This window comes from Centruroides vittatus, unplaced genomic scaffold (assembly GCF_030686945.1).
Source record: "Centruroides vittatus isolate TY-2023 unplaced genomic scaffold, ASM3068694v2 contig_711, whole genome shotgun sequence".
Lineage (NCBI taxonomy): Eukaryota > Metazoa > Arthropoda > Arachnida > Scorpiones > Buthidae > Centruroides > Centruroides vittatus.
Window position 1 is genome coordinate 186807 of NW_027122451.1, and position 13250 is coordinate 200056.

A 13250-nucleotide genomic window follows, 5' to 3' on the forward strand; every position below is an offset into this window, starting at 1 on the left:
TTTGTAACTCAAAATATTTCTACTTAGCTTTATTTCAAATGAATTTTTGTCACTTTGTAATTTGTACTTGTGTATAAATGGCTGAACGGACAAACCGATTAAGACGTTTTTAGCTGCTGTTAAGAACCTCTGTTCAAATCAAATTATAATCCTCACAAGTTATCAAGGATGAACATTTTGATTCAGATGTATTGGGCCTTATTAAGACACTCCATTGTTTGTCTGGCTGAACTCTTAATATGAAGAAAGGTCTTTTAATATGTAGAGAGCAGTAATGTTAAATAATAAGTACGTCCTTGCCACGAGATTAGTTATAAAGTTTGGTTTTTCTTTTTTGTTATTTCAGTTCTTTTGCTTTAGTTGTTAACTTTTAATTAAATCCATCAAACAGTTCATTGTTTTTTTTAGAAATTGCAAGGTATCTTCATAAAAATTAATTAAAAATCCCTAGAGATACTGATTCAAGTAGTAAAGAGTCTGTGTATTTTTTTTTTACAGATCAGTATGCTCTATAATAAATTTTTCTATATAAATATGTTATTTACATACGACTGGAGATGATAGCTCCTAGAGTCATCTGGATGATTTTTTTTTAACACATCAGCAAACTGTTGTGAGAGATCCAAATTTGAATCTAATCTGTTGTGTAATTTTTTCTGGATATTTCGAGTTGGGCTATTATTCTTGAATACAGGTGAGAGAGATCAGACTATCTGAGATAAGACTATCAGATAATGAATTTGATTGTCGACACAATCTTCTATGCACTGGTGCCTTGCATTTACAAATTTTGTATAGGCTCTAAAGCATGTTTTAATTCTAAACTCCAATAAAGAATGCTGAAAGATGCTGCAAAATATTTAAAATTTTCTGCTGTAATTCAAGTTTTCCAGTAAAGAGATGGAAGGAAGTAAAGTGACAAGAAAAGTCAGCAGTGCAGCCAACTGCTTGCCAGTATTTTGTTTTTTCAAGTGACATCCAGTTTGTTGGGCTACTGCTTAGTTTTATTTTCTGCTATACGAATCTGGAAACCAGATGGCCGAGGCCAAAGAATACAGGTTCGAACACAAGCTGACTCGCAAACATTCACGAGTGGTCTGGCCGGATAGGTCGCATCCTGTACTTCGGCAAGGAGGTAAACACTTGGGGAGAAGTGTTTAAAGTGCTTTGGAATTATTAAATTTCATTAAATCATCCTTTCGTTAACAGAAGACTCATTTGATATGAAGCTTTTTGAGAAAAAGTTACATTTCATCATCATTAGCAAGTTATTCTGGTTAAAGAAACAAAATGTAAAAAGAGAACTGAATATGAAATTGAGCTGTGAATAAGAATAATTATTATTATTCAGTTTCATATCTGTTGTTCTTGTTTTTCTATTTATGTAAGAATTAAAATTACATATAATAAAATAATATTTTTCTCCACTTTTTGTTGTATTCACATTAGCAATTACAGTAAAAGGATTTCAAATAACCAATTACAGTATTAATATTTCCAGGTTATAACTATGTTTGAATTTCAGTTTTCTATGAATATTGCGTGTTAATTGGGTGTTTGTGAGAGTGGATTTCCAAGCACACCTTTTTCCATCCAACAATGTAGTGCCATGGTACTACGTCCACCTCGTTTGGGATCTGCCTAAAAGTAAATATATAGTACTTAATCATTTTCATGAAATCCATAAATTACAATTGGGTTTGACATTTTTGACACATCAAACTGTAGTAGAAACTCTGCATTTGAAGGTTTATATTTTACAAAATATCACAAATGCGGAGTACAGAAATCTACAGAAAAAATAAGATTATGGGTTTAAAAATCTAAATTGTTCCTTCACTTTACTCAAAGTGAAAGTTAAAAATAGTTGTTATTGCTTTCATTTATTTATTCCTGCTTTGTGTATAGAACCGCTCAAAAGGGTGAGACTGATCTTCAGTCTTGCTTTTAAGGCTTTACCCATATTTTTATGGTCAGATCTTTGACAATGCTCAAAATTTTTGCATGTTAAGAATAAAACAATGGTACTCCAATCTAATCTAACCTTTATATTAATGAAAAGAGGGTTTGAGACTGTAAGACTTCGTTTGAGAAAAGGGCTGGGGCTAAAAGTACAGTACAGGTATCAAATTAAAGCTCTTACCTTGTAGATGATGCCTCTGAAGAATGATTTGAGAAAGGTACAATGGTTCAGGTGTGCGGAAATGGCAAAAGTGCATTGTTAAGTCTATGGGAAAGCAAGCACACTTTCCTGCAATCTAATAATTTAGTTTTTTAACTATTAGAGCAACCTGTTGCTTGCTCTACTCTGAATTCTTGCTTACTTTGCATTAATTAAGACTTTTTCCATTACTTTTAAACACTAATCTATCTACTTAACTAATAAAATTGAAGAATCACTTTTATTTTTGAACTATTTTAACTTTTTAGAATATAATAGACAAGTATGTATTATATACAGTGGTGCTAATCCAAACTAATTGAACCAGTAGTTAGGATTAACAGTAGTATGATAGTAAGGATATAATGTTCACATTTTGAGTCCATTTTCTACTGTTATAAGATACTTTATAGCATCAAAAAGAGGTCTGAGTTGCCAAAGTGGTCTATATAACATTATTGGGGGGTCGATTATCGAGCTTAAGCTAAGGATAAGGGGAGGTAAGGATCAAGCTTATCCATCTCATTGATTGTCAGTTACAAAAATTATTATAACAAATGTACAATAAATGAAAAAACATGCAAAATTAAATATATTAAAACGGTAAGTGCTTTTTTGTTTGTAACACACACTTTTTGGTGGGGGTCGATGTGAGGTTTCGAAAACTTGTAGAGGGTCGACGATCAAAAAAGTTTGCCGACCCTTGTTCTGGGCTGTATCGCTCCATGGTAAAGTGTGACATAATTGTCTTGTAATAGTAGTTGTATGCATTTATGATGGTTGTTACGCCGGGAATAATGCCTTCTGGAAGGTCTTTTAAGGGTAACTGGCATCTATTCATGTATTTGACGTGGAAAAAACCCGGAAAACTCCACGTGGCCAGCCTATCCAGGAGAGGAACAAACCCATAACCGAACTCCCAGTGTTCAGGGAATGCCACTGGTGGGCTAGTAAATCACTTTTATCAATATTGACTGAAGCGCCATGTACTAACTTTAGTGCCAATGTGTTTTTATTTTACAGTTACTCCATGATGGGAGCAAAATGTGATTCTAATCGTGGAATTCATTATTGTAGTGTACTGTACCTCTTGGTTGATGCCATAAAAACTAATTACATACGAGTAAAAGTTAAGATTATTATCATCATCATACAGTAAGGCATTTGAAGAAAATCTAGCGTCGAGTTGTACAACTTTCCTGGTTCTTCTGACATTATACTTTAAAAATTACTTATTGTTAATCGTAATAAATTGTGTGTGGCGCCATCTGTTAGGAGATTTTGTTATTAAAAACGTTATATATTATTTACAGCGATACCTCGGTTTTCGTCGATAATTCGTCCGAAACAATCGGCGAAATCCGAAACCGACGAAAACCGAGGCAATTATTTCCTTAAATCAATATAAATCCAATTAATTCGTTCTAGACACTCCGAAATACATACCAAAAATGCATTTTATTGAGAATAAATATAGTATTTAATACTAAAAACAATAATAATTTGATATAAAATGAATATAAAACACTAATGTAATGAATAAATGAACATTTAACATGACATTCGAAGGGCTGCTGGCTTTGAAAACTTTCTTTGGTCCCATGATGGAACTAAAAGGAAAGGAAAGCAATGAAATTGTTTGGCTTCTTTTAATCTCTTTTCGCCCCGTGGACTCTAAGAGGGCTGTTTTAGTAAGCCCATTATGGGTTCGGCCAGTAACGCAATGGGGCGGCCCGGTGGTGAAAGACGAGGCCCGACATATCCAGACGGACCATTCCCCGAAAAATTTCTGGTGATTTTTCGACCCGTCAAATTTCGATTCCGGGTCCCCCAGAGAGGTAGGCTTCTGCCTCGACAGCTCGGCCATCCGGCAAAAAGGATCCAGACGGGTGCGGAAAGTGTGTACGCACTCTCTGAAATCTTAAAATTTCAAGTAGAAAAGAGTTTTCCATAGAATAACTACAGTACAAAGAATATCGGTATTAACATGAAGCACAACCCTAAATGAAATTCCTGAATCCGCCCGATTTGTTTATGGCAACGCGACTCATGGGCGATCTGGCGAAAGGAAATGTCTTGGAGAGGACTTTATGGGAAACTAAACCCTATTTCATTGTTACTAATGTGAATGAAACCCGGAAAACACGTGGCCAGCCAGTTGGCGAGGCGCGAACCGACGATTTTATCCACTCGCCCACTGATGGACAGAAATCCAAATAGTGTGAAGTGTTTGGTAATGCGACACCCTGTGAAAACTAACCGATAATATAAATTGAAACATTATTTAGTTTGAAACTTTACTGACTCATAAATTAAAATTAATAAATAGTATTATTAAAAACAGAAAGGCTGCTTGAACATTTCTTGTTTTTTGCCATCACTCCACTCAATTGTACCAAAGAAGAGAAAATGGAATACAGTGCACTCAACACCTACAAGAAGAAAGTTATGTAGTAAAAATCTATAAAGTAATTATAATAAGTCGCACTTACTCTGATTAAGAAGTTTCGCTTTATAAAGAAGAAATCGGCAACGGAGATTCCCATAGGCTGGCCTTTAAATCTTTTCATGAAACCAGTTATCTGCGCAGAAATATAAAATATTATTATGAACTTCAATATAAATATAGTCTTAACATGAAATAATAATGAAGTGTACAAAGTTACCTTAAACTTGAATTGTGGAGACAAATCAGCAGAACATAATTTCACAATGGAGCTGAAATCGTCGTAGATCTAAAATTTAAGGTAATCATGAAATAATGAACACATGTACAGTATCATGCAAATTTTAAAAAATGTTGAAGAAATATTTATCATAAAACCTTATTGTAAGTAATTAATTAAATGTAAGCTTTCAGTAAGAACACATTACTGATTCTACGAAGCAGATGGCTCACCATGCAATTTTAAACGATTTTGCCTGGAAAGCTAAGTCAACTCGTTTAGATTTTTCTTCTTTGAATTGTAAAGGCAGTTGTTTCTCTTATTTCCCCCGACTCGTAAATTCATGCAATATCCGAAAAATGCTAATTATTGTAATTTTTGTGGACAATCCAATCCGTTCATTAATATTAAATGCAGAAAGGCTGCTTGAACATCCGTTTCTGAATTTGACGAACACGAAGTTTTATCTTGTGTCTCTTAAATTACCTTACTACTGTAAAATGTTAAATGCTGTGATATGTTATTACAACATCGGCTCTAAGTGACGTTCACTACTTTCATGCAGCTTTCCAGGCGCGTTTACTTCTTCACCCCCGTTTACATTACACTCAATTAAAGTTTACTTAAATAATTAAAAACAGTTTCTACAAAAGCTATTCTAATAACACAATTGCGATCTAACAATATTTATTACAAGTTTCTTATAGATTATAGTCTCTTTATTAACGAAATACGCAGAAACGTTAAATGGTTTCCAAGTCATTCTTTAAATGCTATTATTTTATATTTCAAAATATTCTTTGAAATACTTACCAATAACGTTGCATTTGATAATAACCAGGCTACAAGAATAAGTCCGAAACCGAACATTATAGAAAATATTCCAATAAATATTCGAACATTGAAATTCATTTTCCCAAATATAGTTCCATAAGTAAAGAAGCAGGTAATATAGAGGAAATGAACATAAATTAAAGGAATCAGGCAATAAAAAGTTTCGTTGACCATTTGATAAGCTTCCCACAGTTCCGTGTGTTTTTCCATAATGATTTGTAATCGAGATTTCAACAAGCTCATTCGAATGTTTATCTCTTGTAATTTTTGGGATAAATTCGCAAATCTTTTCGACCATACAAATATACATAAACCAAAACTTAATAGGAGAGACGCAATATGTCCTACTGCATACAGAAACCATATTGTATGATTAATAGAGCATGTCATTGCTTCAAAATCGCTTCCGTTTTGTATCTTTATTTCCGCGTATAGTATTAACGTGGACGTTAAGCACAGTACTAACGAAGCAAGAAAAAGCAAAGACAAACTTGCAACTAATGACATTTCTATACGATTTGCAATTTTGTATTCTTCTTCGTAATTAAATTTCGAGTAATGTCAATCGATTTTTTTCCTTTTGACAATGCTAAACTGTAGAGCAATATACACTGCAATAAATAAAAGAGTTATCGAAGCTAGAGTCGAATGTTCCTTATATATCTTTATTGCTCGAAAGCAATAATAGTCTGGTCTTGGAATCTACAGAAAAAATTCGAGCGCCTTCAGCCAGAGATATACTTCGAGGAAATTTGAATAAAATTTAAAACACTTGAACGGAGAATATTTCCTTTTTGTTTTGTTCTTCTGCTCGAGACATTCGCAAGAATCCAGTAAATCTATTCCAAATACTTTTACAGAAGAGAAAATAGGTTCGTATAAGTACAATGGACAATACTTCATGTTATTTTTTTACTATTGGTAATATAATTGCAACCAGAAAATTATGGTCTTTTTTTATTCCTGTTCGAAGTTTGTAAGTTACTCAGAATATCATTGAGATAAAAGTACTTTGTATTTATGTCTTAAAAATTTTCAAATTGTTGCTGTTTTGTGATTATTCGTTTTTAAAATGTGAATTTATCAGCAAAAGCACTAAGCATGGCACCAACGCAAGTATCAAGACAAGGTAAAATCAGAAGCTGAACAGAGTTTACGCAATATTCTATAATTAGAAAATAAAATGTCTTTATACATGTACAGCAATTAGGAAAGTATGCGTATTCTGTTGTGTAACGAAATGTTTACTCAACTAATTGATAGACTGCACTTTACTCTACTAATTATATAATTATATTTATATAATTTTATAAAAAACAAGTACAAAATTTCCCAGAGTGATACCCCGCCTTTTATTTCTTCTTCGATATGACACACTAGTAAATTGATATTACCATTTTATCAATTTATTATTATAAGGGCCGAACGACTTATTTCGGGATTGATTAAATTGATTGATTTTATTGTTAACAGAAATACTACGATGTACAAGGACAAGACACTGCTAAAGTTGATAGCAATGTGATGTTGTCACGATAAACGACTGCTTGTTACTTCTGTTATTCCTACGTGTATTGACTTATTTTCAACCCTTCTTATAATAGCAAATTAAACCGAAACGCAACTCTTCGCTTGTCCTTCGTTATTTCCGAACGAATGGCAACCAGAATTCATCACGAAGAGGTGGCTGCGTGAGAGTTTCACTGAGAGTTGAAAATAATTCAACTCCACACGTGATTAACATCACCTGTGCAGCTTCATTCGTCCTAACTCACACATGAACGTTGATTAAATAGTTTAATAATAATATAAATTGTAGATTTAATACGTACGAATATTCTTGAATAAATGCTCAGAGTTTTAAAATATTACTACTCAGACACCCTATACCTCTGAGAAATTATTAATTTAATATCGCAAACGTTTTCCACCTGTTCCACAGGTCATCAGGTTCAAGCAATGATTCCCCGCCAAGTAAAAAAGTCATTGACTGACTATATATATAGGATTCGAAATTGCCAATTTTCGGGAGTCGATTTCTCAGCTCCCCAAACATTTGAAGTAATTCCGAATGTCTCATTCGAAAAATAATTGCTTTTTAACGTAGTGTGTAAAATTGCAAGATTTTCTATAGAGCAATTGCCTAAATATAAGCAATTGGAAAGTGCAAAAATCTCCAAAAAAGCTGCATTTTCTTCGTTTTCTTCATCGGCAGTGCAGACTATCGCAGAGAAAAAAAAAAAAAAAAAAAAAAAAAACAAAAAAAAAAACTAAGGGTATAGAAAGCTCGAATTTTAAACATATGCCTTTCTGGCTATCAGTAAGGTGCTGGCGAAACTTCCGGGTCGATAGGTCAAAATTCACGAGTGTTTCCCATAGAGTTAATTCAGTTTCACGACTTAATTTTACGCTTATAAAGATAAAATTGGTGTGGTTCACAAAAACCCTGTGGTCCTAAAATTGATTGTAGCCTCTCTTTTTATTCTCGCCATCGCTAGTAGATGGCGATAGAAATATAATGCTTTTTCTATGGCAGAAAATTTTCCAAAAGTTCCCAAAAATGGAAGCAGATACAACCAAACATTTTTTTTTTTTTTTTTTTTTATTAAACTCCTAAAAACACGAAACAAAAAAATCTAACTATGAATAATAATCACTTCTTATTAACTATGTTTGCATAGAACTTGTAGTTTTTTTCTATCATTTCTATATATAATTATATTATTAATTTAATTGCACTAATTACCTAAAAACTTAAAAAAAATACAACACTAAAATGTTGACCTGTAATATTACTGCAAAATGTGAGGAATATTATAAATATTTAACGATTCCTATAAAAGAAAATTACACATACGAAAGTACCACATTACGAAAGGTCAATTTTTAAATGAATATTTTTGATCCACAAACAGATACAGTACTTTGCTTCACAAATTCACGAATTATATTATCGTTTAAATAAACTAAAACAATTAAATAAAGTAAACAATTGTACTCACCTTTAACATTGCATTTGATAGTAACCGAGATACAAAAATGACACCGAAATCATACATTATAGAAATCACTAAAATAATTATTCGAATGTTGAAATTCATCTGCCCAAAAATAGCTCCGTAAGTAAAGAAACAAGTGGCGTAAATAAAATAAGTATAAATTAAGGGAATCAGCAAATAAAAAGTTTCGTTGACCATTTGATAAATTTCCCATAGCTCTGTGTGTTTTTCCATAATGGCCTGTAATCGGTTTGTCAACATGCCCATTCGAATGTTTGTTTCTTTTAATTCTTCGGATAAATTCACAAATCTCTTCGACCAAACAAATATAAATAAGCCAAAATATAGCAGAATAGATAGAACTTGTCCTACTGCATACAGAAGCCACGTTGCTTCGTTAACAGAACACGACAATGCTTCGAAATCGCTTCCATTTTGTTTCTTTTTCTCCACGTAAATTAGTAACGACGTCATCGAGCACATTAATAACCACGCAAAGAAGACGATAGTTAAATATGCAATTAAAGTCATTTCTATACGGTTTGCAATTTTGTATTCTTCTTCGTAATTATATTTCGAGTAATGCAAATTCAACTTTCTTCTTTTTAAGATGCTAAATTGTAGAGAAACATATGTAGAAATGAATAGAAGAATCAACGAAGCTAGGGTGAAATGCTCTTTAATCATCTTCAACCTTCGAAGGCAATAATAATCTGGTATTAAAATTTGTAAGATAAATTCCACATTTTTCAACCAAAGGAAGACTTCAACTAAATTCGCATAAAATTTGAAATATATTGATGAAGAACATTTCCTTCTTCTATTGTTCTCTCGCTCCACACATTGGCACGAATCGAGCAAATCTATTCCAAATACTTTTCCAGCAGAGAAAATAGGACCAAATAAGTATAATGGGCAACACTTCATCTTTTCTCCAAAAAACGTTTGAGAAATTTCAAAAATCGGATTATTTTCTATTGTCTATTGCTCGTGTTTTAATATTATCTTCGTTTCTGATTGTTCTTGTCTTTAATTATTGTACGAGCTTCCCTTGATATCGATCAGCTGTAAGAGATTATAGGAAATTTACCATTTATGTAAGAACAAATGTTATACGTGTACGATGGTTGACAAATAATTAAATTTGTGCGCTGAATTAATTAGAAAATTTTATTCCACTGAAGCTGTTTATCCGTGTAAACAATTTTCTCTGTTAATATTAATTAGTAAATAATGCTTAATGTATAAATTACGCTTAATCAGTAAACGTAATTCGATTTTTGGAAAATATTTCTAAATCGTTCCAAAAATCGAATTGCCTGATTTTTTATCAGGCAATTCGATTTTTTTGCCAGATTTTTTATCAGGCAATTCGATTTTTTGCCAGATTTTTTATCAGGCAATTCGATTTTTTGCCTGATTTTTTATCAGGCAATTCTATTTTTTTACGTTCTTTTTATCAGATGAGCAATTCCGATAATCGCATTGGAATCTAGAGGACATTACTGAAGTTGGAAATACACGTTTAGTTGATTGTTCGAACAATGGTTTGTTTTTGGGGGGCTATGAACGGAAAATTTGATTTCATACGTTAGCCAGAAAGTCTCTTTGAGTGTCATAACTTTCGAAAGGCTCTTACAGATTCGGCATTTACCTGTGAAACAGCTTTACGAGACAGGCTCGTTTAAGCACGGTCTTGTCCATCGATACTAATCCGTAAAAACTCGAACGGCATTTCATGTGCCACAGGCAGCGAATTGCTATACACAGGAATTGCGCAATGTGTGGTTTCTGCATGCACTAAGTATCATTTGCAGTTGGCAGCACCCTATTACGCCTATTAGCGAGTTATGTTATGAACTAATATTTTTTCACAGAAATCTTTTCTGTATGTTCATATTTTTCAATAATGTAAATTTAGTTAAGTTTCGACTGCTAATAATTCTTACAGATAGCAATGATTCAGAACACTTTAAGACGGACAATTATTTGTTGTGACATTGTCACAATGCCTGGATGCAATTTCTAATTTAAAATATATGCTCTCCACCTCAAATTAGTAGTGGCTTGCCCTGTACATCATACTTTTCCTGTGAGCAAACAAGTAATGCCAGTCATCTAATTCCTTTCAGGGTAAAATTTTTGAATCGATATTACGTGACTTCCGGTACAAATCGGAAGTTAGTATATAGTTAATCGGGACATCCTGCCCCCAAGCTTTCCAATATCTGGTCTCGACTTTCATCTATCAGTCAAGTTCCAACACCTTCACCCCCTTATAAAAACAAAACGGTTCCTGCAACAGGAGGAAGCGGGTTGGCGCAGATGATTCTGAAAGACGATGTTTTCAGAGGAGAGGAATTTTGGGCGAAGAGGAAAAAAAGGAAGCTATCTGATGGACTGGTAGAGATGGCAGACCCCGTGTGTCGGTATTGTTCTTGTATATTAAATGTTTTTTTTTGTGTGTCGAGAAATAAATGTGTTTACGAGGTTCATCGTCTGACTAAATTGATGAGCAAGGACAAGTCCCTCACAATGGCGCAGTCGACAGGATTAAGTCAAGAGCGATGTAGTGTTTCTTGTGTTCTTCAGAAGACAAGGAAGATTACAGCAGTAAGAGTAAGTCCAGCGAGAACGTTTCCTTTCTATCCCAAGGCATTTATACGGATATTTTCTTTTGGTGTACTACAGGTGTTGATACGTTATCAAGAAATAGGGGTACTCGTAATTATACATTCAGTAATTTAGTCTGGAGATTGCTGTCGTTGTCTGGTAGGCTTACAAACACGTTCGAAGGAGATTGATAAATATAAGGTTCAGAATGGTAAAGAGAAATAATCTCAACTCGAAGGATTTGTCATAAAAGAACTTCTTGCCTCGAAAATTATTGAAAGTAATATCTCAAATACAATACTATTTTAGGTATTACTTTCAACGATTGTAGCGTGATCAGGCTGTTATCTCTACTATTGTATTTGAGATATTACTTTCATCGAAAAATTTGGTTATGGAAGTAAATGAAATGAGCAATGGATCAGAGATTGGAGAATCTCTTTAGAAACTGCCTCAGAGAAGACAGGAATTAACGCTGTGAACAGAAGAGATTAGAAATAAAATGGGAAAGAGAAAAGCTTGAGAGCCGCACGAACGAGAGGAATGGCAGAGAGCGAGAACACTAAATTAGGCTTGAGGAACTCGAAGCCAATCATAACTACGAAGGCAGGCTTCAGTCAAACGCGGGTCAGGGAATGATGTACAACGATGTTATGAAATGTTAATATTATTTTAAAAACCGTCAAATCTTTCTGAAGGAAACTGTAGTCCTATATATTTCATCATAATGTTGTACCATTATTTCTGGAAATGAACTGTTTTTCATTCAAACTCACATTCCAATAATTTTCTTTATTAGATATAAGAAATAGTTGTGCAAAATCATGTGATATATATATTGAAAGAGGAGCAGAATTTGGCATTTGAAGATTACAAAAGATGACAATTGATAACACAAGACATCAAGGATGAAGACACTGAAGATGAAAGTCTGGTTGAAGAGCCATCATTGCAATCAATATCCATTCACTCAATTCAAGTAAGGAATAAGGAGGCTGTACCTTAAGCTTAGCCTTTAAAGTGAAGGATTATGAGAGTGGGGAAGAGAGGAAAGAGGGGGGAAAGGTAGATAAGAAAGTGGGATGTGAGCCATTCACTCAATAGCCTAACAAATCCAGTATTAGAATTTATAAGCATCAAGTAGAAGTAAAACATCATTGAATATGGAAGAGTGGCAAAAAGGCTTTCTTTTAATACCGTGCGGAAAACGTCTACAGTCTAGTCAAACTTTTTCTTTGCAATTAATTGCAAGAGGTTCCACACTAATTTCTTTACACAAGCAATGTTTTCTTTAGTTAGGTCACACTATGATGGTCTTACCTGTTCCTTGCCTTTCAGAGACATCTGCAAGATTAAAATCCAACAAACTAATAGTAAAATAGCCAGGCCAATTAAAGCATTACCCTGCAGCTCCAGACTTAAAATCAAATCCAGGCAATACCTGGAATTTTCCATTTGATTTTCTGACCTGATGTCAGGTTCCATCTGTCACCACCATTACGGGCCTGGCCAAATCCATGATAGTTATGATTAAAAAGGATCTTTTAGTGCCCACAACAAAAAGAGCAATAATAAAAGAAATCAACAAATCTTTCAGACTTGTGAGAGAAAAAAAATCAGTGTGTCTTGTTATCATTTAAAGTATTCCTGTTGATAACAGCCATAGCTGTAACAAAAGTCACAGTACAGAAATGTTCTTTCACTTTCTTCTTTACTGGCAGTGCAATGTAAATGATTACAAGAAAATGACAACACAAGTTGTCCAGATACAAACTGAATGCTGTTTGGTTTGTTTGATAGAATTCAGCAATGCAACACTAGAATATTACCATATCCCATTAAGAGGAGTGCCTCCTGATCCTTACTAACAGTGGGTGTTAGACCATGAAAAAACTTGAAAAATTCAACATGGCCAGCTCATTAGTGAGACTGAACCCAGTGGCGTAGCTATGGTTCTCCGGGCCCGGTGCAGAACCA